We start from the raw sequence: 6,000 nt of genomic DNA, 5'->3' as shown, positions 1-6,000 counted from the left end.
CCATGTAAGAAAGCCATCTTAACATCCATCACATACAAGTCTAGATCCATCTATGCAACCAAGGCCAAAGCCAAGTAAAGGGTTATCATTTTGACCATAGGGGAGAATATCTCATCAAAATCAACTCCAATTTTCCTATTTAAGACCCTTGGCAACCAAATGTGCCTTTTGTGCTAGCTTAGGGTAAGCAAGGGTGCTCTTCAACTTATATACTCAATTGCATAGCAATGCATATTTACCATCTGGTAAGAAAACCAAATCCATTATATGATTTTTCTATAATGAGTCAAACTCAAACTACATGGCCCTCTCCCAAGAGTTACTATCACATTTATGCATAGCCTTCTCATAAGTAAAGGGCTAAAAAGAATTTGTTATCATAACAAAATGCATAGAGGGTGAGATAATGTATATTTAGGTACCAAAACTGAAGTGAAAAATTGAGCATTTGTAGTAAAAATCAAGAGGCACCAAAGTTTTCTAAGCAAAAGTGGGTGGTCCAAAATGGATTGGAAGCATATGTTTGTCAATTGGAGTTTTTTAGACGGACTTTTAAAGAGGTAAACCTTTAACATTAGCACAAGTAGGCATAAAAATTGAAGTAAAAAATGAAGCACTTGTAGTAAAAATCAAGAGACACCGAACTTTTCTAAGTGAAAGTAGGTGGCCTGAAACATGTTGAAAATGTCAGTTTGTCAATCAAAGTTTGTTAGACCGTCCATTTAAAGAGGCATAACTTTTACCTTATAAAGTAGCTACATGATCCAAAAGCCAAAAATAGCATTCAAGCCAAGTTAGTAGAAAACAATGCTAGGAACATGGGCGTGTTTTCATATCTCGAAATTCAAGTTTGTTTGGGCCTCCTATTTTAGTTGAACCACTTATTAACTGTATGAATACAAAGGGCTTAATCAATTTCTTGAGTAATTAAGCATAACGAGGTTAAAAACCCATAAAATCTTCATAAGGAGGGGGTGCATTTTTCAATGCACCTGAAAAATGCCCCTCTTCAATCCCCATAAAATGTGGTTTTTCAATCGACAGAGATATAAGGAGCACCCTTAGCTATGAGATACTAAAATTTTTCACGTCAAATCACCACAAGAATCATACAACATGATGTATTCTATTGAAATTTCAATTTTTGGTCTTTCTCTCTTCTATTTTTATATCGTCCTAATTGCTATTCATGTGGGCTGAGAGGATGAGGAGGAATGGGTGTTAGAACGTAGTACAATGTGAGAAATGGAGTGAAAAAGTATGAAGATGATTGTTAGGGGCTATGTGAAGCATTAGTGGGCTTCCTACACATATCCAAATTCATAAAAAATTAAGTAGTTTTATTGCAGTAAGTCTTGATTTTAAAAGAAATTTGATTCTATTATTGTTTTCATTATAAATTGAGATGCATATGTTCTAAAATTCAATATAAAAGAGATATGTGTTGTGTTTAAGGGTTGCAAGTCCAAAATTTTAACATTTATGGTTATTATAATACAAAATTAATTATCTCATCCACTCAAAACACGTAAAGTTGAGAAATATGATGGGGATTAATAAAGTTGATGAAAGTAGTGGTGTATATGGGACAAAAGGATGCATACTAGTTGCCATGATTGTGTTTCTCTATTTCATGATCGAAATTTGTAGAATTATTAGTAATTATGAGAAAAATAATTAAGAAAAATAAGGGGAAAATTTAAAAAAATAGAAAAAAAGGATTTTGAGCCTAAAAATGTAGAAAAATTTAGAGAAACATCAACAAATATGGAGCGAGTAGTAGGGCATGGGGTTTAGCCTCAGTCTACACTCTCTTTTGTGTTAAAGTGGACGAATAAGGGTAGTTTCTATAAAAAATAATATAAAATAAAATAAATTGATACATATAAGACCTCTGGTAAGTTACTCAAGAATATATACGTACATCACGTGGGTTCAAAATAAGCTATTTTTAAAATACTATTTTTATACATTTTTTACATATAGAAGGATGCAATATAAAGCGGTTATTTATAGATTGAATAGAAAAGGGTTATGTTTTATTCAATAAAAATTCACAGATAAGGATATTAATAAATAGGCCTTGAATGCACGTGACGTAGAGGATATACATATAGTAACTTCCTCGAGTATAAGACATAGACATGAAATGAATGTTGAAACTCTACATCTTTTCAATGAAAAGTTAAATGTTCATAAATCATGGTAAGGCATTTAGGGTTTTATCAAATATTTAAAGGAGTGGAGCATAGGTTAGCCTAGTTCAATCTCTTCAACACCACATTATGTTAGAGAAAAATCTTGAAAAGAATGGTTTCACACATCATGGTTATTTTATCGCTTAGAATTGTTTGAGAACCATGTGGCATGACATTTTACATATGTGTAAAAGCATGGTATATATCATGGATACATAGTATATGTTTGCAAAATAGTTGGCCCATACTGAGAGAAAGAGAATTCCTAGCCATAAAATAAGGCGTTCTTTGGGGAAGGATTGTGTGAGGAAAAAAAACAAACTCCTAAAACTATAAACACTAAGATAGGATTATATTTTGATGTGGTATATGTCTAAGATAGGGCATCCTACGGCCAATCCCTAGGTGTAGAGAGTCATAGGGGCCACAACAATTAGCTATAGGATACCCTTTATGTGTATGGATTGAGGTAAAGTAGTCACCTACGTATGGGAAGCTCCCTTTGCTTGGCATGACGAAGAGTGTTTCATTTGAAAAGCATATTTACAAACACAATGCTTAGAAGATTCATATATAGTACCCAAATGCTCATGGTTGTGAGGCCATGTGGGGTTATCTGGTGTGTCTAGGAGCCTTGGCTAGAGTCAAGGGCTGCTAGAGTTTATAGAGCTAGTATTGGATCCATTTTTTGATCCAGACAAGCGGTGCATTTGCTAGGAGCTACTAATAAGTGGTAGTCTTTAAACCTTGGCTAATAAGGACCTAGTCGATTAGTGTATACCAAAGAGTATTGAGATAGATCCAATGTATCCTAATAAAAACCATCAAGCCAAGATTCAATATTAAGGAAGATCCGAAAGGGCTAGATGGAGAGGGGAGATGAGATATTCTCCTAAGAACACTATATTAGAGAATTCGGGAACCTCCCAAGTTCCACTTTCTAATTAGAAATAAAAATTTGACCGTGTGGCTAAAAATTAATCCCTTTTTTAAAGATGGAACTTGGTATTATCATCTATATAGTATCTAGAAAAAGTTTTACATTTAAGAAAGGGGGTAACAATTTGACCATGTGACCAAATATTGACCATCCTATAAATTCCCAAAGTATATGAAAATTCCCAAACTCCCTACTATAGCATTTAAGCATAACAATCCAATATTCCTAAGAGAGAGAGGTCTTATTGACCCTACTACCTAATCAATCGTTTAGGAAGAGGAGGAAGCTCTAGCTCCCCTCTTTCAAGTCATCGTACTTTGAGTGGGAGTGTAGTCCTACCAATACAAACCCCTAGAGCAAACCCAATCATTACTATGTTGCAACTAATTGTGATACTTGCAAAAATGCGAGATTTAGTAGCCCTTGGCTTTCCCCTATTCATTCTTAGTGGGTTAGCAAAGGAGGATGCAAAGCTCCATATTAGTGAGTTTTAAATGTTAATGTTGACTTTTTAGATTCAAGACAAAGGATATCTTATGATTTTCTTTAAAATGAATTTGAAAGGAAGAGCTATAATGTGGTATCATGGCTTGGAAGCCTAGCCCCATGAGAATGCTCGAGCTTATACCAAGAAATTGAAAGAGGTTTTCCATAAATTGCAAGTCTCTATTCCCATTCCACCTGTTGCCTAACTATAATACTTTCTACATGGATTAGATTTTAATATCTAAGTGTAGTTGAGTAATGTTAGTCTCACTGATATAGATATTACCATTTCATGAGTAGAGGAGATAGAGTCATGATTACAAGCAACCTATGCATATAGGAAAAACATTTACCCAAGTTTCGGTCCTAGTAATAATTTGACATTAACTACAACTAGTGGAGATCAAGGTGTGGTAAGTACATCCATGACCAACCCTAATGTAAGATAAGTCATGATGCAAAATGTATCTATATTTCCGGCTCCTCCTAGTAATGCTACCATGCAAATGGCTAGCCAAATAGCTTTGTTAAATAGTGGAAACCGAATGAAAAATCCTAATGTAATGCTAACTAATCAGCAAAAACAACCAATACCTAGCCTATGGAGGAGGAGAGGGAGAAGAGGCTAGAGTTGCTAGAGCAAGGGGTTGTAGCACTTTTGCAGGAAGACAAACATAAGAAGTTGTCATTGTTGCAGACTCAATTATTGAGGCTTTGGACCTGGTAGAAGTCGAACTGGAACACACAAAATTACAAAAGACTAGTAATGGGGGGAAAAGCATTTCAACCTAATCCTTTAATGCCGAGACTTTCTCCATCTGCCTATGTCCTATATGTTGTAACAAATGTACGTGCAAGTAATTTAGAATAGGCCTTACTAGCCTTGCCATTCATAGATGCACTAAAGCTTATGTTGTACTATTACTACGGCTTCACTATTCTTAGATAGTTGCAACTGTCTCTTCTCAACCTATTTTAGTTACTCTCCATGAAGTTCTCTAGGATGGTGTGAAGAAGTTAAAAGATACTTAGGGATTTAATATTGCAGTTGTGGGCCATTTATAGGAATTACAACATGATTGGATGTTGCTTTTAAAGATATACAAGAAAGAGTCCTGACCATTAGAGAAAAACTATCCGAAAAACTTAAGCCAAGTTAGAGAAAAGCTGTCCAAAATACTTAAGCCAAGTCTAGACCAGATTTCAAAACCCCCTTCGCTTGTTTTGCAGCATGGTTTTGAAGTGGCATGTCATTTGTAGGTTGCTAGAAACTCTTTTCTGAGAGGAATCGGTCAAGAAAACTAATTGGAAGATAGCCTATGAGTTTATGGACACTATACTATAGCTTTTGGTGGGGTCAATAGACTGAAAGCATCGCTTATATTACCAAGAGGAGGGAGCATCTTGGAGGTAGTTGATTGATAAGCCCCTTTCTTGTACTTTTTCATGCCATACAATAACAACTATATTGTAGTAAGTAGCCTACGCATGTTTTAAGGGAAGACTTCTCTCATGATTTGTGGGGGATGGTTGTATTGTTTGGGGTCTTGTCGACTATGGTTATCCTCATCAATGGGCATTTAGAGGTGGTGGTAGCACCGAGCTAGCCATGTTGAAGAGAAAATGTGTATTGAAGAAGACAATGCTTTTGAGAAGAGGAGACTTAATTGCAGAAGCAAGCAACCTTTGATTACTAGTATGATGTGCGCGTTGAGTGAAGGTGGCGACTTGCAATCAATTAAAAATCAAAAGAATTACTTTTGTAAATTTCTTGAAAATATTTTAGACTTTTAGACATATGTAACGGGGAGAAAACTATAAAAAAGGAGAAGAATAGGGAGCAGGGGTGCCCCTTCTCTTGTTTTTCCCAAGTCTCTTATGTGAGAAGAGAGGAGGGTCACACTAAAGACAAATCTAATTGAAGATGCTAAGAGATTTTGTGGAGAGCTTTGGTTCGTACGAGCTTCAAGAATTGTGGATTTAACATGTTTGTAGTTTTGCAAATTTTCACATTTTGAGGTAAGAAGTTTATTTCTTGGGTGCTTGCATATGCTCTATATTACATGTGTTTTGTGGCTACAAGAGGCTTACGTGTTGTCAGTTTGATCGTGTTTGAAAATTTATCTTGCTGAGTTCTATACTTTAAAAATTTCATTCTTTTTCTAACACTCCTTTTCTTTTGTGTCTCTAGGTTGTGTGAGAAGGTTTTCCTTGAACACTGCTCGTGTGATGGCATAATCAAATGAGGATGAGAGAGAACAAGAGAAAGAGAGAGTGGAATGTGCAAGCGAAGCAATTTGTGTATGTGGTTTCCCTCATGTGTGCACAATTGCAATACTTATACATCAAGATGTGTTAATTAAAGCACATGTAAAG

The sequence above is a fragment of the Lygodium microphyllum genome, chromosome 13, assembly GCF_053477565.2.
Source record: "Lygodium microphyllum isolate KBCC chromosome 13, Lygodium_microphyllum_v1.1.10, whole genome shotgun sequence".
Lineage (NCBI taxonomy): Eukaryota > Viridiplantae > Streptophyta > Polypodiopsida > Schizaeales > Lygodiaceae > Lygodium > Lygodium microphyllum.
Note: the sequence above shows the minus strand (reverse complement) of the source record.